This window comes from Macrotis lagotis, chromosome 6 (assembly GCF_037893015.1).
Source record: "Macrotis lagotis isolate mMagLag1 chromosome 6, bilby.v1.9.chrom.fasta, whole genome shotgun sequence".
Classification (NCBI taxonomy): Eukaryota; Metazoa; Chordata; class Mammalia; order Peramelemorphia; family Peramelidae; genus Macrotis; species Macrotis lagotis.
Genome location: NC_133663.1, coordinates 32,791,942 through 32,812,695, shown reverse-complemented (window position 1 = coordinate 32,812,695; position 20,754 = coordinate 32,791,942). Strand labels below are relative to the sequence as shown.

At 41.6% G+C, this 20,754-nt stretch overlaps 1 protein-coding gene across 1 annotated transcript in view; it reads right to left on the bottom strand.

The window, feature by feature from the left end:
• FNDC3B (fibronectin type III domain containing 3B) overlaps positions 1-20,754 on the bottom strand; it is a 351,337-nt gene that overhangs the window by 97,795 nt on the left and 232,788 nt on the right. The window lies entirely within an intron of this gene.

Below are 20,754 nucleotides of genomic sequence, written 5' to 3'. Positions count from 1 at the left end.
CCAAAAGCAATAGCTGGTGACATTCAACAAAGTGATTACAGAAGATTGCAAGCTCTCGAACAGCAAAGACAGTTTTATTTTTGTCTCTGTATAGCCAGCAGGCAATTAATAAATGCTGATTGATGGGCTAGTAGAATGACAAGGGCAAAGCTGCACTCAAAACGATTTAAGAGGGAAGAGACTAGGCATTATCTGGAAAAAAGGAGCAGGTTTGAGAGCCACTGACAAAGGAGGAAGAGAAATAATGATGATGACGATGATGATGATGATGATGACTGATGATGATAGTGATAATAAAAGTAAATGACAAGACCCGGGGTGCTGTGAAGTAAATGGAGGTTGTAGGAATATTTTTGGATGTGCACATTGAGAGTTTACAGGACTGGCATGAGATAAAGGACTGGTAAAAGAAAGATATAGCTTTTAAAATGAAATTGCTTCATAAAAAGCAGTCTTATGTCCAAGGGCCTGTGAACATAAAAGCAGGGGGTGAATTAGTGGGTAGTGATAGAAATGTAAAGGATCATAAAAAGATAAATGAAAAATTTCTCAAAGAAAACAAGCGGACAAAAAAAATGAACTCAAGAGTTACAAACAAATAGGGTGAAACTGCTTGTGTATTCTCGGAAAGGGAATGACCTTTATAATGAAAACGACAGAACAAAAATAGCTAATGGAGTTGATACCCAAGATAAGTAAGGAGATGGCGGCTCTGTTGAATTCAAGTCATGGAAATCAAAAAGAACTGCACCTTCTGGGTTTAAAACAAAACAAAACAAAACAAAACCCAAACTGGCTGATGTGGCCACTGAGTTAGCTGCTGTCAATGATATTTGAAAATCATGACAAACTGGAAGGGTGCCATGTGATTGAAGGACAAAGACCCTACTTTTTTAAAAAGAAAAAGAAAAAGGCATGACAATAGTTATTCAATTATAGATCAGGGGGTTTAACTTTGATTACTGGGAAAGGGGTCGATAATAAATGGCTGGGACCTGTTTTAGATGGTGACGTGGTGACTGCAAAGAGCTGTCGTCCCCAGGTTATACCGGATTAAACTCATTTCCTTCTTTTGGACTCATTATGAAACAAAAAGGGAAGGGGAATACTGTGGGATGTAGGTTATCCATAAATTAGGAAAGTTTTTGATAAAACATCCCATTACTATTCTTGTGGAGAAGATGGAGACAGAGAAATTAGTTAAATGTTCCAAAGGAGATTGGGGGGAGGGTCCTAGCCAGAAGGGGGGGGATGTGATAGTGGTGTTTAAATATATCGGAAGGGATGTTAGGTGAGGAAAAGCTTAGAAACATGTTCTATTTATCACCAGAGGGAAGAACAAGGAAGGATGAATGGACAGTGTAGAGAGGTCATGTCAGTAAAAGCTTCCCAAGGATCAGGACTCTTCATAAGTAGAAGGAAGAGACAACCACTTGTCTTGATTCTAGTTCTTTCCTTCTATTAATCCTATTTGTCCTGTACAAATTTTATTTTAATCATTTGCTTCTTGTCTGCCCATTAGATTGCAAGATCCTTGAGGGCAGGATCCCTAGTTCTTAACACATTGCCTGGGACATGATAGGCACTTAATAGATGCTAATTTGATTTTGTTAAAAAGGAGATTCTTTTTGTTTTAAATTCAGGATTAAAAAAAAGAAAAAGAATTTAGATCCAGAAAGACCTAACTTCAAATCCAGTCTGACACACATACTAGTTGTATGACACTGGACAAGTCACTTAACCCATCTGTCTCAGTTTTTCTCATTTGTAAAATTACAATAATTGCTTTTAATTTCCAGAATTGCTTTAAGGATCAAATGAAATATTTGTATCACACTTAACAAACTTTCAAATGCTACATAAATGTCATCATTAATATTGTTATCATTACCAGCACACTGGAAGACAAGGGGCAAGATAATAAAAGAATATAAAAGTCATTGTATAAATTTTATATGAACTAATGACAAAGAAAGAAATGTCCCAGGCAGACAGTAGGGAACTTAAAGAAAGGAAGATGTGATTTGACTTTTGTACACCAGGCAAATAGGAAACACTCAATAAAGGCTCCCTTTTTTAATTCAATTGATTGTTTCACTCTAAATGTTAATGGGAGACCACAGAGCTCAACACAATGGCTGGCGGCAGGTATGATGCTGAGTAGAGCACATTAGACTTCTGATAACCTGTCAACCTGATGGAAAACATACCTCCTTCTGCCTCAGTGGAAAGACCACTGGATTGCAGGTGAAAGGAGTAGAGAAAAAACATGACCTATATGACCCAATCCTTCTTTTCTGTTTTCCAATTTCCTCATTAGCAAAATGAGACAGTTGGACGTTGTGGCATGAAAAGCCCTAAATACTTCCTAGGCACGGTCTAGGGGTGTGGAATGAGGTGCGTGCATTGTTTGAAAGGAGAATGTAATTGGGGGAGGTGGGGTAGAATGTTACTGGAAAATGACAGGATGACAGTGATGTTTTTAAAAGCATTTTTTAAAGGGAATCAATCCAGTGGCAGCTGTATATAAAATATTCCTCAAAAGCTAATGCACCAATATGAATATGTTGTCTTTCCCAACATGATCTGAATAACTAAGTTAATTCAATTCACCACGCATTTCTCCTTTATGAAACACTGACATGTGTCGGAGAGTGACCTGGACGTGACTCACCCTGCTCACAAAATTCCTCCATGGCCCAGCTGCACCTCGAAAGGAGGTTTTGAGGCTTGGCTTCAGGTGTCCACGAAAGCAAAGCTAGCCATAACCATACAGACATGGGCTCCCAGGAAGGGGGTGTGGAGGTGGGGAGAGAAAGGACAGGAACAGAACAGAATTTTCCAAGAAAATTGAAAAATTATAAAGACAACAACCCTGGGGGTCTGAACAGAGATTCCTTATTTTGACAGCAAGGGATGTTTCCTAATATTGTCTCTCCTATCTGGAAAGGCATTTGACAGTTAGCTGCATTTTTATTTTTTTAAAAAATGGATGTCATTTTTTATGTTATAAATGATGTTTTTCAGTGTCTGAGCAGCTTTATTTCATTTTATTGAAATGTTTCAATATCTTAATTTTTAAATAAATTCCTCTCCCTTTCCTGCCACTTGTAATTAAAAAAAAATGAAAATTGAAGGGGAGGGGAACAACAGCATAATCCAGTTAAGTCAAAATAATCACTGAATCAGGTGAGTCCGAGGGTGTGATGTAACCGTGTTTCAAGGAGAGGGATAAGAGTCTGGCCTCAAATCTTCTCTGGGGCCCTCACTGTTCATTGGGGTCCCACAGGGCTCAGTTACAGTATCTATCTCCAGTCACATTGTTGAAAGGATCTGGTTCTGATTGTTCCACTCTGAATCAATTCATATCAGTCTTCTATTACTTTTGTGAATTTTTTGTATACCTTAGAGTATAAGAACCACCAATTATGGAGACATCGTCCTATTGATGGGGCAGGACATATTGTGCACCCAGTTGTTTTCTTAAAAATGTTGTTATTTTTAACATTTTACTTTTTAAATTTAAATTACAAATTCTCTCTCACATCCCTCCCCAATCTATTGAAAAAACAAGCAAAATCATATCATCATCAGTGATTTACAGCATTTTTGGGTAGTGAGATCAATGAGGAAACCTACAGCATTTGGAGGTTTGATATTTGTTTGGTATAACCAGCAAATTACAGAATTTGCAGGTTTTCACTCTTTATAGAGAAATCAGTGGATATTTATTAGGGCCAAGTGTTCAGGATACAGGAGAAAGAAAACGTAGCCCCTCCCTCAAGAAACTTCTTGCTGTTCAGTAGTTTCATTTATGTCCAACTCTTTGGGTCTCCATTTGGAGTTTTCTTGGCAAAGTTACTAGAAGGATTTGCCATTTCCTTCTCCAGTTCTTTTTTCTACATATGAGGAAGCAAATAGGGTCAAGCAATTTGAGCAGGGTCACAAGCATCTGAACTCGGGACTTACTGACCCAAAAAGCTTACAATCTTCAAATGGAAATTGCTCCAATCATCAAATGGAAATTACTCCATTAGGATATTGGAAGTCGTTTGCACTTGCAGTGTGGCATACTCTAGGCAAGCATCTGCCTTTTTAAAAAATCTTCTCTTGAGATTGATAATTAAAGGAACTCTGAAGAAACTTATCTCCTAGGCTGCATCTATCCAAGAATATTACCATAGATATGGAAGGCAGCTGTTTGAGAAATAGCCCTTCAGGCTACTTTACAGTCCTAAGCCAATTAAAAAAAAATCAACAAATGCTGCAGAATCTTCTGTTCTCTACAACTTTCATTCTACCACTGACTCTTCAATAGTACAAGGAACAATCCTGGGAAAAAACATGCTCTATTCAGCGGGAAGGTTTTCCTGCTGATAACAGATTGGATCCAGTGGCATCGTACCAGACTAGCCCATTTGTAAATTAATTGGTATTTGATTCATTTCAGCATCAGCTATCCCACTGGAAAGAGCTAGTCCTGGCTGTGTGCTAAGGCGGTGTGGCAAATTTCTGACTTATGGTAGCTCTCCTGGACCACTCACTCAAACATCTTAGTGTGTATAAACAGAGAGACAGAAAAAAAAAAGCCTTGAACTCAATGAACATCATCCCTGCAAACTACGCTATGGCTTGCCCCCATAGCTATCTGACACAACCCTTGGGGGTCCCCAGAGCCTGGATCTTCTATTCCCTAGCCCCTTCACTTGGAGAGGAGAACATCAGCCTGGGCTTCTCCATTCTTAAGCCCAGAGGCTAGTCATAATATCATAGGCTTTATCAAGTTTGCCAGGGGTGGCTGTGTGGCCAAAGGACTGATAATCACACTTGCCCAAGCTAGAGACCAAGTACCCTGCCAGAGACTGAGGCAAGCAAAAGTGAGGTGAGTGGGAACCAAAAAAAATCTCAAGTTAGGTCAATTAAACAATGCAATAATACAATGGCTTGGGAAATGAAAGAAAAGGGTTATCTCAATCAAGGCAACCACTTCTCTGCAAAGAGAGGTCAGATACAAAACAAAATGAAATATAGAGATACCGAAAGACATTGGCAGGGGTATCAGTAAAACAAACAACCCCCCCCCCCAACCCTCCTTTTATCATTATAATTTGGTTCCTGCTCTGTAAGGTAAAGTCTAGAAAGTTGTTCCCTACAGGGAAAGGCTTAAAAGACTGGCCCCAGGGTCACATAGCCACTCCTATGTCACAGGATGGAGTTGAACCCAGGTCTTTCCAAGCATGGAGGTGAATGAGCTATCTAGGATGCTATGCTGCAGAAAAGGTTATCGTGGGGAAACTATCCAACGGATCAATACGCATTCATGAAGTGTCTACTTTTTGCCAAGCTCCATGTGCTCAAATGCTGAGCATCCTTGTTGTCAAGGGGATGGCATTCTAATACATTCTGTTAGGGAGATAATATGCAGTTATTGGGATATACAAAATATGTTCCCAACAAGGGACAAGACAGTCTGATAGGGCTAGGAATCAGCAGCTGGTGGGAGGGGACCCTTTCAAAAGGGACAAAGAGAAGCAAAGATTGGAAAGCAGCTTAGCAGTCAAGATCATAAAAAGGACCCCAGATCGAGAATTAGAAGGGACTTTGGGGAAACGGAGCCCCCAAAGAGCAGGTAGATAAATGAATCAAACATCTAGCAAGAAAGAACAATTGACTACCAACTAGTAATATCTTCTCAATAACTAGTATCAATAGTGGATAGCGTTTACAATGAATACTCTGGAAGATTTGTGATTTCATCATTGTGAATAGCTCTGCCATTCATATAATGTAGAGAGGAATCGTGGAAGATGATTTTGAGCTTTTAAGATCATACTAAGCCCCGGGGAAGACAATTTTCTTGCAAGTCTACAGCTTTTTTTGTACTGGGAAAAACCTTGTCCCCTGGAAATCGACCTCTGGCAGATGGCAGCTCCCAATGAGGGTCCTCGGTGGAGAAACACCCAGTCAGTGACCAGGCCAACCCCAAGGGATTTGCAACAGCCTGGCTCCCGCTGGTATAGTCTTTAATTACTGAGCATCCCCTCTGCACTGTGATTAAGGCCTTGAAGAGGACATTTACTGTCAGAGCCCAAAGAAATCAGGCCCAGGAAAGTGTGATGATGGAAATGCCTTAAATGCAACACCCCTGTTACACGTGGACCATTTTTACCCTATAGCTTTAAGTGTGAAGGCCAACAACATTTTAGCAGTAGTAGCTTCTGTGACAATGATGTCTCACTTTTTTTTCTCTATTGAGGCAGAACTTAGTGATTTAACATCTTCATGAGAGAGGTGAAAGATGAAGTGTGAACTGAGACTTTTTTTCTTTAAATGACCAACAGAGGAATTTTTGCTTGAATATGTGTATTTTTTATAAGGGTCTTCTTTTTCTTCTTCCTTTGTCTCACTCTCAATGGCAGGTGGGTGGTAGGGAGAGTATATCTACTTCTTAAAGGAAAATTTCTAAAAAAAAGTATTGCATTAAAAAGTGAGAGATAAAAGATTTGATTTGTGATATGAAATAATATTCTACAGAACTGCAGGAAAGAGAATATAAAATAGAAGCTTTGGACTGATTCCTTTGGGATCTGAGGGGACTGCTAGGGCAGGACTTTTCCCTAATAGGAGATGTGGTTGCTAAGAAGATTCTGAAGCCTTCCAAAAAAAAAGCAAGTAAAGGGAAAAGGACATTTCCATATGGTACACAGCCCTGTAGACAGGGGGCCACTTGAGGGTAGGAGGGGCTTGGTCTTCTCAAGCCCCTTTAGGACTCTGGCTAGAATACGGTGGAGACACCAACTCCTCTTCCTGGGAATATATTGGAGAAATATATTCCTGTGAACTTTGCAACAGCTCATCTATAGGGAAAAGGGAGGAGATGGGTAAAAACCTAAAGAAGAAAACATGATACAAGCCAGGGCTAGAGGCCCTGGGAGATCTGGACCAAAGCTCTGTTGAATCAGTAAGAAGCTTTTCTGTTGAGTCCACAAAGGGAGATCACATATGAATGCAACCAGGCAAGGGATGACATGGGTATTTGGTTTTTTTTTTACCCTAAAGAACAGCCAATTAAACAGAGATGGCAAACCCACAGAAATGGGTCAAGTAGAAGGTAGACCAGCTTGCCCTCTTCTGCCATCTGTGGAACTGGGTCGTTTTACTGGCTAGCTCAGCCCAAATGTGGGCCAGATATAGCGTGTATATTTTGGGGGAAACTTCTACTCCATGATTATCGACCAAAAACCACTATCCTCTCTGGGTGTGTAACAGCAAAGCAGACACTTAAACACAGGATATCGAACTTTACAAAAAGGTAATGAAAGATTATACTCTGTTTTCTGTGTTGTGGTTCTAGAAATGTTTCTACAAGGGTCCAACTTTGAAGACCTGGCCCTTCATGGCCAGTGCGTTCTAGAAATGTTTCTACAAGGGTCCAACTCTGAAGACCTGGCCCTTCATGGCCAGTGCTTTCCAGTCAATAGGAATGATGGCAGTTCCCAACTCTGTAGGGTTTCCCTCCTCACAACCTTGTCAAGACAGATGGAAGGAGAGCAATGATGCTCTGGGCCAAACTGTCAGGTCAGGTTTCTGGTACCCAACAAAGGGGTGGAGATCATTATGGAGAATAATAATGATATAATAATGATGAAAACGATCATGGTAAGATTTTTATAATAATTACCTATTTGTAAAAGGGTCTAATTGGCCCACTACCACCAGCAACAACTGTGAACTAGCTATAACTATATGTGCATGCATAATATTTATATTCGTATAATTTTAATATAGTATATACACACACACATGCCTTCCCTTCAAATAAGGTACTTTAAAAGATACAGGGAAAGTGAGGAGAGGATGATGGAAGTATATAATTTTGATGTGGGTACCATTTTTTAAAATATGGAAAAAGCAAAACACAACAGCAAACTATCTCATGAATCTCATCCTATATGCCAAAGGTGTAGTTGCCCAAAGCAACCGTCTTGGTGACACTGAAACACAGAGGTCCAGATGTGAACTCACATCAAGTTTAAAGACATGGCATGGGCCAGGGGATCCAGACCCGCCCCGAGAGTGGCTCTCCCACATGTCACAAGGATAGTTTCCCTTCTACCTCTGATATCTATGGCTGGGAGACCCTGAGAAGTCACTTCAACTGTTGAAATCAAAAACAAGAAGGAAGCTCCCTACATGGGAATAATCCCAGGCTCTATCTCCCTCCAAATAAAAAAAAGGTAAAGTTTAAGTGAGTAAGACCACAGGAAACATTTGGTTCTGCTTTGAGTCAATAATTTCCTCTTAGCTTCATCAGGATTTTCCCCCCCTTTTGTCAGGCTTCCCAAGAAACATTTTCTTTTTTTTTTTTTTTTTTGTTTACAATCACAAAAACTCAGCACCATCTGCCCCAAGCGATGATGGAGAAATAGGTTTGTTTGCCAAGAGGATGAAGCTAAAAAATTGACTGAATCAAAGGCTCCTCTGGAAACAGGGGCCAACATGGAGTTGTCCAAAGGTCCATGGGGTGAAGTCCTTTTTATGTGTCCAGAAACTCTCTGGTGGGGAATAGGAGCCCCCTTGCCTTCTTCTCCCCGACTCAATTCTCTCGCTCAACGCCAGTAAGATGGATGTCCGAACAGACCAAAGCCCTCAAAGGAGCCTGGGGCTGTTTTCAAAGGAAGCTCTCTATGGGAAAGGTGCTTGCCCAGTCTGTCTGTCTCATTCTATTCCTGCTGTGAAATTAAATTATATGGAACTTAAATTAAGCAATTTCCTGAGCAAAATGAAGGAATCTCATAAGCTATGGCAGCTGGTATCTCTGTTGCCCAAATAAACCGTCTTCATTTTTTGAAACACGAAAGCTGGAGGGAAACAAAAAGACATTGAGCTTATATTCTGGTATGGTAGCATAGAATGAACACGGACTCTGGTGAGCCCCTTGGGTCAAAGCCAAGATTTTGCCATTTGTGACTTAGGTGACCTAGGGCATGTCACTGAATCTCTCTGTGCCTCAGTTTCCTCATCTGTAAAGTGGGAAGACTGGGCTCAAAGACCCTTCAAAGCTCTCTTCTGGATGTGAATCTACAAACCTACCAAACTAGTTTTCCATAAGAGGATGGAATTGCCCACACTACATTTATATTCAGAATGGGGTCGCAAGGAGTTGGACACAACTGAAATGACCAAACAAAAAATAATGAGTAAAGGGCCAACCTAAGCACAGGGGACACTGAAGCTGGAGAAGAGGGAAGAGAGTATAAAGCAACATGAAGCAAAGAGGGGAAATCAAGGTAGATAAAAAATGAAAACAAATATAATCACAATAATACCATTTACAAAGCATTTCCCATCTCAGTAAGTTGTGCAGACAACATTCAAATATCCCCATTTACACATAAGAAAACAGGCTTAGAAAGCTATTTCTTATTATAACCATTGAGATAGTTCAATGTGAAGAAAACAGGCTCTCAGGGATCAGATGGTTACTGATGGTTACTAGCCATAGGAGTGCAGGGGCACACACGTGTGTGCACACAGACATACACACATCAACTTCACCACCACCACCGCCATATTCTAACCAAAGCAGAGAGCTCGGGACTTCTGGCTACTCTCCGTTCTATCCATGACATTTCTTGGCCTCTTGTTGATAAAAGCTATAAAAAGGTAGCAAGCAACCCAAATCTGATATGGGATATGGTGAGCCATACAAGAGAAGAGGGAGCTTACTTTTCCTGATACTGGCATAAGAAGTGGGAGTTAAGGAGGGGATGAGCAGGGGTCAGCCCATTGGTGTTTTCATTTAAGGTGCTGAGGTTGGGGGCATGAGGCCATCACCAAAAGGTCAGCAAGAAATCATTGGACCAGTCATATTATTACACTGACCAAACTGAAAAAGTAATAACAAAATCCATGCAAATCTACCTACTTGCCCAGAAGAATAATCAGTCTGCACATTTTAAATGAACCACAAGGAAGACTTATATCTGGTGAGAATTTATACATTTCTGAGGCCAAAACTAACAAACTTCTTGGCAACAAACTCAGGAAAATCATCAAGTGAGTTACAATAAAAAGGCAAAAAAGAGAATGACTTTACAACGAGGACCCAATTGGTTCTCAACCACCACGAGAAGATGACTTGGCTCTGATGCCACAGATCAGCCAAAGGGAGTTCTTAGGGTGGCAGATAATTTGTCAACACTGAAACTCATTTTGGAAAATAAGGGCTTGTAGATGGACCACTGTAAATTTAGAGGTGTGGATCACAGAACTTGGACCTAATTAATGCTTTCTATAATTTTCTATTTCACAAAGAAGATTTGGTTGAATATGGGTTATTTCCACAAGGTTCTTTTCTGCCCAAACTCAAGGGTATGGAGGGATGTGGGGGGTGGGAAGCATAGGTTGGAGAGAGTTTATAACATGAAAAGCTCATTAGCTCTCTGCTGCTCTCTCCATCTGCTGTTAGTGGTCACAAAGACCTAAATTTGGGAGAGATTTGGGGGGTGGAGATTCATGAACTTAAATGGAGCAAAAGTGATACCTCTATTTTTCTAACTCCTAGCTGAAATTTAGCAGTGCCTTCAATTAATAATTTTTTTTTTAAAAGTCATTATGTGTACAAGGCCAGGCCTTCTGAGGTGTCACCATTCCTCCAAAGACATTATGGTTGAGGACTCACCTTCAACCCCTTCCTCAATGCTCAGCCCACAGCAATTGGCTTTATTTAACTTCAGAATTGAACATGAGAATTTCCTTGATCAAGGGATAATCATTGTTCCACTTTCCTCCTCCTTCTCATTAAACTCAACTTGAAACACATATTAAAGACCAGAAAAAGCCAAAAGGATCCAGGAGGCAGAATAAGGAGGGCTTGCTCATCATAGAATGATTCAGCTATACAACTCTTCTGAAGGATTTCAGGCAGTGATCCTCTACCCCTTGAATTGAATTGATTTGAATTATAAGAATGAAATCCCAACCTCCAAATTCCAAATAGGCAGAAAGGGATTTTTTTTTTTCAGGTTCATTGACCACTGCAATTAAATGACTGGGTAGTCCTATGGAGTTCAATTTTTCAGATGAAATACTGGATACTAAAGGGAATGGTAAATGGTAAAAGAAAATTATTATTTCAATGTGATTCTATTTATTTTCATTAATGGAATCTAAAATATGTTATGTTGTAATTCATAGATACCAATTATTCCAAGTCAACAGCAGCTGGGAGTGAAAAAGACCTGAGTTCAAATTTGACCTCAGTCACTTACTAGTGGGGTGACCCTAGACAAATCCACTTACAACAAGGCTTACTACCCATCCGCCAAATAAGCAAAACTATGACATAACTCAATTAGTTTAAAAAGTCTTGCCAAGCATGAAAACTAGGCAAATGAATGAGTTTTAGGTAAATTTAACTGTCAGATGTCACTTTTTCTAGGGATGGGAGGATAGAAGAAAGAGAAAAGTTCCCTAAGACCTATGGGGTCTCTCAGTAGAAAGCAATAGTAAGAATACTTGAAAGGAAGGATGTTACAAATGAAAACTAATCCAGAGTCAAAACCCTGGATCTGAACTTCTGGTCTGTCAAGTCTCTTTGCCCACTTTCCATCACTGAGAAGAACCTCCACCCTGGCTCTCCCACCTTTCCCTTTCTCTCCCATCTTTTCCTCCTCTTTTTCTTTCTTTTCTATTTTCCCTTCCCTTCTTGCTCTTCTTGACTTCTCTTTTTACTTTTTTCCTCAACTCAAAGGTAGTCTATTCCAAACCTCTCATTTTGCAGATGGGGACTAGAAGAGATGACTTCCATCCAACTCTAAATTTATGATCCTATAAAAAAATAACTTCCCTGGAAACAAAGCAGAAAAATTGGGTAGAATATCCAATAACATCAAGTCCATTTGAGAAAGATAGAGAAAAAGTCACTTAGTGTGAGCCTGAGAGCTGGCCAGAGAGTCTAGTCAAACCCAATTCTGGGCCCATACCAAAGAGCTTGATGGAAGGTCATTCGATTCTCAAAGCTTCATCGTTCCTGACCTTCACTCCCCCTGTCCACATCCATGAATATACAATTCAGGATGTTTGGAGGCTGAAACGCCATATATTCTGGAGCAGTTGCTTCCAAACCACATGTTCAAATATTTTTGCAGCTGACTGCGGCTTCAGTGGAAAGGCCTGCTGTTGTTCCTGAAGAATAGAGGCTATGTTGGAACCTTGGCCGCAGCTGTCCGAGGTCCAGCACCACCTGAAAAACAAAGTCACTAATCCTGGGAGCCTTGGCGTGACTCCCCAGATGGCTGGCCCAAGCTGCTTCACTGTGTGAGAATGTAGAGGGGAGCCCCAGTAATGAGAGCAAATCTGGAAGCAGGTGGCCACAAAGCTAAGGCAGCTAGGAGAATGGACCCTTCCAGATGACTTGACTTTGTCCTTGGAACATAAAGTAATTTTTTTAAAAGCTCATTCTCAAGGTTATTTTGTTCATGACCAACATGGCAGCCTTACTCCCTTCCTGAGTCATTGGAAGTCCAACAGCAAGCCCAAAATCAAGACAATAGGGAATGGTCTGGGACTCAGTGTATGACTTTGGTGTCTTCCATGTCCGAGTGCTTCACAGTACCTGCCTCAGTTTGGTTGATGGGACAGATTGTTTTTATCCACCCATTCCACCAACAGAAGTCCTCATGAGCTTGGGCGAGACATCAACTTAAATCACCTCAACCTTGGCCCATTGGCCAAGATACTTTACTAGGGTGTGGCCACTGCACAAACTATAGTTTCTGGGGACTATACGTGAGAGCCAGGCGGCAGGTGAACACCAAAGGTAGAGGGCTCAGCAGCCCCCCACACCAGAGGTGCTAGTCCTCTTGGAACACTCCCCAAATGGGGATAATAACGTTTGTGATAGTGAATTTGAACTCAGGTCATTTTAACTACAAACACAGATGTTTGTCTACTTGACTATCTAAGTTGTCTTGTCCTACAGATGAGTAAACTGAGGCCTGAACTCAAAGGAGTTCAGAACTCAAGGACAAAGAGTCATTGGCAGTTTGCCCAATACCCCATCTACTGCTTCTCTGTGGACAATCAAAGAGCAAATTACCCACCGAGGCAAGGGACTACCATCTATGCCCCAAAAGAATCAATCATGACAACCTTGGGATGATGTTCCAGGAAGGAAAATGAAATGAGCCAATGAAGAAGCCTGTGGGCGGCCAGCGACCTTGGAACTCTCCCCATCAGTACTGCATCTGTTCCCCAGCTGTGTTCCCTAATCCCTTTGAATGAGGTTGGGTTATGTGATTCCATGAGAACCTAGGACTCATCCAAACTTCATTTTGAGTTTGCTGCCAGAATTGATTTTTTTTTAAAAAAATACTAGTTTCTAGTAAAAAAGTTAGATAAAGAGAATTCACAGGCAGGTGTGAAGTTCCAAGCCTGGTAGGCTGGAGGGAGCCATTCTCAGGTTTGGAAGGATGCTACGGAGCCTCCTGTGCCTTGGCAGGTGCCTGAAACAACGGGTCTAAGGAACGACAAGACATGCAATAAGCAATTGGGTATAGTTGTCTTCAGCTCTCTTTTGTCTTTCCACATTGGGTTTGAAGGAATGACAGAGTTGGATGAGGCAAACTCGAAGGTCTTAGACCTTTGAGACTATGATGGCAGATAGTGTTGTACACTGGAAAGAGGGTCAGGGATGCAGGGAGAGGACCTAGGGGTGACCCTAGGTATGGGACTTGACTTCTATGGGTCTCTCAGCTATAAAATAAGGGCACTAGGCCAGATGGCCTCAAAGAAAGGTGTGAAATTAATACATCCTTATTCATGTGCATTCTGTGTCTTCCTATGAAGGATTGAGGTGACCAGGGCGCCAGGGGTCGCCCTTTTTTCCCCAGGAGTTCACTACCCTACAAAGGACACAGGATGTTTAATAAATGTTGTTTGGTCAATTACTGAAATCTTTGGAGGGAAATGAATCAATCAATCAACATGTGGAAAAGGGTTGAGGGTCAGGGTCAGGAGCTGGGGCTTCCCAGAGAATGCCAAGATGAGGAAACTTCCCTTATCACCACAGGTTGGGAACTTCTCCATTGTTTGTGGTCTCAGGTAATGACCAAGAGCTTCAGCGTCGAAACACAAAGCCCCTGGCCCCATGAGATCCACAAGACTCCCCAGTCAGATGAAATGAATCTGGGAAGGAGTGAGTAAAAAAAGGGGAAAGATGATCAACTAGACATAACATTATATTTTGAAACCAAGTCAAATATGTGACCTAGAGGGAAACCAAGGCACTATTTTGTGGCTCCCGATTCTTTTTGAATTTGATACCACTGGTCAAGAAACAGAAAGATTAAATGATTTAACCAGTCTGGGTCAGAAGGGGCTTCAAGGACATGAGATATGAACTAGACCCTCGGTCAATTCTTACTGATTGAGGATTTAGGGAAAGCTAGTAACTTTTTATATTTATCTGTCTCCTAAGTGATGACACCAATCTTCAATAATCTCACCAATAATAATGTGGAGAAAATACTCATCTGGACATAATCTAAAAACCAAAGTTAATTCCCTTTGCTTTCAACAGATTAGAGGCAGCCTTATTATAGCATTCAGATTGAAGTCCCGCCTCAACCGGTCTGGTGTAATGGATGCAAAGGTAATTTATGTGGATGCCAGAATGAAGAGCCGAAGCTTCTGGTAATTTTTTTTTCCCTGGGAGCAAGTTACTGGAAGACAGGACTACAGTGCCACTATTTAGCATTTATTATGAAATGAATTCCAACCTATCGAAAAATCAATTGTGTGTGACATAACAGGTGAAGGAATGCTGCCAGTGGTGGAGGCTGAAGAAGACAAAGTGCTCCAGGATGTGGGCAAAGTCAGGGGCAGAAAGGAAGGGAGGGAAGGAAGGAAGGAAGGAAGGAAGGAAGGAAGGAAGGAAGGAAGGAAGGAAGGAAGGAAATCTTTATCAAGCAGTTACTCGGCATCAAGGCACTGTGTTAAGGGGTTCAAATGGGGACGCAGTCCCTAGCCCCAGGAGGCTTACATTCCATTACAGAAAAAGTAAGTGGCTAGCTGGCTCCAATGCAGGCTGGCCTCACGATGGCCAGAGGCGCTCTGCATGGGGCAGGCGAGAATAGCCCATTGTGGTTCCATGTGGGGCCATCCAGCTGAGGAGGCAGAGGAACAGGACCAGCCTCCTCTGGGGACCCTGCTGCTTCCCTTCTTTCTGTGGGGCCGTGGATAGCATGTTTACCCCACAGTAACAACAGAGGAAAGGAATCAAACTTCCTCTCCACCCCAAAGAAACTTGGTCATTTATAATGTAAAAATATGACAAGAAGTCATTTAGAAAATTCAGCTGATACTCCAGTGATTAAGGGGATGGACTCTCAGGCGAGGACCTCGGAGGTGGCTGAGTCTAACCCATCCAAGATGTGGGGTACCCCAGAGAGGTCTGTGGGAGGGCACACCTTCAATGGAAGGCAAGTTTGATGCTAACAGGGAGAACATTGGGGTCACAGATCTGGGGCTGAAAGGGACCCCAGGGGGCAGCGAGTCAAGCCCCCCTCATCTGACTAGAAGGGTGATGGAGAGTGTCAGTGATCAAAGGGAGAATGGGAGGGAAGATCTGAACCCATGTCCTCTGACTCCAGAGACGAAGTGTTACCCCTGAACCAAACTAGGAGAGAAAAGAGAACAACTGGAAACAAGACAGGAAATGAGAACTGGTGAGGAGGGAAGGGTGGGTGAAGGATGCAAAAGGAGGGAGTTGCAACTGCCCATCTGCACAGCTGTGGCCCATGCTCCTCCTGCCCTTGAACTCTAAGCTGTGTCTGCGTGACTGTGTGTGTGTGTGGTGTGAGCTTGTATGTGTGCGTGTAACTGATGTCTGTGTGTGTCTGTATGAGTGTGTGTCTGTGTTACTGTGTGTGTATGTCTCTGTGTGTCCATATGTATGTGAGAGTGTGTGCCTGTACCTGTGTTACTAAATGTGTGGTGTCTGCATGTGTCTGTGGTGTCTGTGTGAGTGTGTGTATGTGTGTGTGTATAAGCACTGAAACCTACCAATCCCATCTCAGAATGTTGTGAAAGGCCTAAAATAAAATACGTAAGATGATGAGAGAAACCAATTATACTGAAATTCATTGATAAAATTACTTAAAACCCCAGTGCCCAGACTCCTAATAGGCCCCGCTCTAGAGGGAAGAAGGAAGACACATGTCAGCATCGTAGCATCAGCGTTCCCTCATGCTATTTACAGGTGAAATTATACAGACAGATGACAACTTGAGCAAAATAAGGAAACATGTTCTTCAAAGAATTAAAACTAAAATTAGTTTTTGAAAAAAGAGGAATACTCAAAAAAAAAAAAAACCCAAGTCTCATTTGGCCTCTCCCATGTCCCAAAGACTCACAGGCAGAAATGAGAGCCACTTTTTAAAACCAGAGGTCTTTATTTCGTCCGATTACTACTGGCTTCCCTGGCTTTCTCAGCTAAAGCACCATCTTCTATAGGAATCCCTTCATTTAATGTCCATTTAATGTTCAGGCTCTCCCTGTCCAATTAATCCAGGCTATAGTTTATTGGGCAGTGAGTTCTGTGAGGGTAGGGTAAACAGGAGGTGCTTAATAATTTTGTTGAGCAGCTGCTATTTGGAGATGGACATCGTAGGAGGAGCGGCCACAGGGCTTTCAATTCTGGACTAATAGCTGTTTAGAATGCCACTGTCGTTTACTATTTTAAAATGCAGCTACCGGGCCACAGGAAATGAACTTAAATCTGCCAATTCTGCCACTTTTATTTTTCCATTTTCCATCTCATGCATTGAAGTGACTTGGAAACCAGTGAGAGAACATTTGTAGCCATCAATGGAACAGAAAGACCGGCACCCAATCGTTGTGCCAGAGAAAATGCTTGGCAAGGGGGGCAGAGATTGCAGGCTGGGGCATCTGATCACCCTTAAAGACCCATGTAACTGAGCAGAACTCTTAAAACATAACATGGAAGAGTCTCTGCTACAGGTCCTTGTTCAAATAGGCTTCAATTAATTCATTGTGAGAAACAGAATTTCTAGGAACAAGCCTTAATTCAAAATCCAGGATAACTCTGCCTAGGAATTCCCATTGCCAGGGCTTGATGGCTCACACCTCCACTGGTGCGCCTCATTACTCCATTGGCACCCAAGGCATCTCGGGCAGCCCTTCCTGACTGTGGCTTCATTAACAGGCTTATTCTGTGGTGAATAACCTCATCAATACTGAAACTGAGGGTTCAAGGTTGGCAAAGCATGATAAGTATTATCATCTCATCTCAGCCTCAAAAGAACAAAGGAGGTGAGTTCCACAGAGAACAGAATGGAGCTGAAAGGGGTCTCTGAGGCAAAGCTCTAGAGATATCCACCTCCCAGATAACTCCAAGAGGCAAGATGTGAAGCTGAGATTTGAATTCGGGACTCCCAGTCCACTGGGAGGGAACAAAAGTCTAACAGATCTGAATTATATAGCTAATGATCAATGATCCCTAGGATTCTCCCAGTTCATTGGAAGGGAGAGTCTAATAAATCTGAATTATACAGCTAATGATCAATGATCTCTAGTATTCTTCCATTTCATTGGGAGAAAAGCAGATCTGAATTGTACAGCTAATAATCAGTGATCTCTTGTATTCTACCTGGGTTAGGGTACAGGCTCTCTGAAACCTCCCCAACCCTGGCTTTAGCTTAGAGTCTCGCCTTCCTGTTCTTCAATCATTTTTTCCAACCAGAGTTGGCCAAACATAGCTGTACTAACAAAGGATATGTCTCCCCCCCCCCCCAGTAAGTCCAATTATCCTTAGGGGTGGTACATTTATGAATAGAAAAACTGTTAAAAGAATGATTAGTCAACTACTCAATTTTTCCTCCTCTTTTCTCTCTTATTCTTTGTTATTAGAGATGACTCACTGGATAGGGGAGTAGAAAGATATATTTGGAAATGAAGGTGATATAAAAAGGGCAAAAGAAAGAGACTATATTCAATTTTTAATAATTATTATTGTAACCAGCTTTACAAAGTAGATGAATTCACCTTTTATGTCTAAACTTTTATGCATCATTAAGTATGCTATTTTGTTTTACAATTCTCTCCAAAGATTTTAGGAGTATTTTATGACTTTATGGTAAAGTGAGTAATATTTTTATCTTCCAGGAAATTGCCTACCTACCTATGAATAATACACACCCTATTTACTTCTCTACTACAAAATGGCATCGAGGTCTTCTCTTTCTGCGATGCACACCTGTTTTGTTTACCTTCTTAATTTCATCTCACACTCTCGAACTTCAGTCTTTTCCACATCTCTATAGAAAAGACCGCTCTTGAAACCTCAAAAGAACCAGTCACATTGAAATAGTGCTTTAAGGTCCACATGTTTTGCCCCCAAGAGGTCCCTTCCTCTTTCCAGATTCAGAATCTAAGTCTCTTGGTGGGGCTTGAGCTTTTCAGGGTCTCCTTTAAAGAGGAAGAAGATAGAGCCAGGTGCATTGACTTTTGAGACCACTGATCTATCTAAGCCAACACGATGATTTACTAATTATAGTGAGCCACGGTAGAATGTTCAAACTTCTCTTATAATACGAGGTTTCTGAGAACGAGAAGTGTTTGTTGTTTTTGTTGTTGTTGTGAGCACAGCTGTCAGAATGGCTTTTCTCATACCACCTGTCTATGGCAGCTACTTCTTACACTGAAACCAGAGGGGAGCCACAAACAGGTGTTCACGACCACTTCAAGGAAACAATACCTACTTCCCTGAGAGGAGGATGAACCTGCGGTGGCCCAATGGACGTCCAACCGCAGCTTTGAAACACACACACACACACACACACACCCCAATCTACCATGGACTAGCAATCCACTGACTTCTTAATTATATTAGGAGGGAAGTCTTGGATCCATTGGTTGGATATCCAGATTAGGGTTGGATCACTTGGCATAATACTGCATGCTGAAAAACTATCCATACATCACAATCTCCAGCAACACACACACACACACACACACACACACACACACACACACACAACACAATAATAACAACAAACATTCATCGTTCTCAATAACCTCACATTATAATAAGGTTTGGACATTTGACCATGGCTTGCCATGTTCTAATGGGTAGAGCAGTGGTCTTCAAAGTCTGTCCACCTAGCTTCAGCTCCTTCTCGGAGTGAGAACCTGAGGGCCTGCCCACAGAGAATGGAGTCACTAGTAAAATAGCCCTAGATTCTTGGTTTCTTCAGCCTCACTGCCACCTCATTGAGAGATGGCATCCTGTGGAGATGCTGCCTTGAATCTAAACAGTTCCTGGTTTTTAACATTGTGTGTGTGTGTGTGTGTGTGTGTGTGTGTGTGTGTGTGTGTGTGAGAGAGAGAGAGAGAGAGAGAGAGAGAGAGAGAGAGAGAGAGAGAGAGAAATGGGGGGGAGATGTTGGTGTTGGAGCCTCATCGAATAATCTGGAGAGAATTCCATGAGATACATCTCTGCCAGAGACTAAATATTAATAAAACTGTGCTTGGCAAAACCCTGGCAGTTTTAAGAAACTGAGTGAACCTGAAGTGTGGTTGGGCCCATCCATCCCTCTGTTTAAGGATTGTTCTGACTTCATAACTTGTGGCATCAGAAGTATTGGTAAAGGTAAGTATGAGGTCAGAGACAGGCTGGTGTGTGCTCCAAACAAGCAACAGAAAATGGTTGGCTCTCTTTCCTTGTATATCATTGGAGGTCTGGGTTGATTGGGGAACATCTATCTATCTCAGGGAGGTTCTGATGGGAAAGAGGCCTTTATCCAAGAAACTTCTAGTTACATGCTTTGATTTGGAAGGGCTGTCCCAAAGTCATCCGCTCAGATCTCTCTGAAGCAGAGCCAAAGAAGGTCCTCCGTACTGGTCTACCTCTAGAGGTGGCCTCCTGCAATCTGGAACTTCTATCAAGTTCAATTTACTTCACTGGTTACTTTTAAGATCTTAGAGGCAGAGGGACTCCAAGGGTACCATTTTGAATAGACCTCCTCATTTTACAGATGCCAAATAAGGCAGAATTTAATAAGTAAGTAAGTGGTTTAGAGTCACAAATGTGTCAGAAGGAAGTATGGGTTTGAAACTGGGACTTCTTAACTTTGAATCTAATTCTTTATCCACTACATCAATCACCTCATTCTGCTCTTGGGGGGCTAAGCAGAATGTCTACTTCGTTGCTTCAAAGTGGGTTTCATAGAGTCTCTAGTCTTATCTGATCCACCTCCAACACCCATAGTCCCTTTAAGGGATGCTCATTTAGCCAAGACTCAAGCCTCTTTGTCATCTTGGTTGACTTCTTCTCAATACTTTCTAACTCATTAATGACCTTCCAAAAATGTAATACACAGAAGAGTTCAAAACTCCAAATGTATCTCATCAGGGCAGACTACAGTACATTATATTATCTCCTAAACCATGTAAGATAGATTTTAAAGAGAGATTGAAGAAGAAGAAAAAAAGAATGGCATCATATTGTAAAGCTGGGTCATTGTCCAAGAGTACTTGGATAATTCATGGTAAATTAGCAATAACCAAATGCAGCCTCCTTAGAGAAATAAAAATGTAAGGCTATCTTCCACAGGATTCCATAGAAATGGCATGAGGGACATTTATTAAGTTAAAGTTTTAATGAAATACTACCATGGTTCTAAAGGCCAACGGAGCAATTACCAATGACAACTTGGAGAGCCTTGAAAT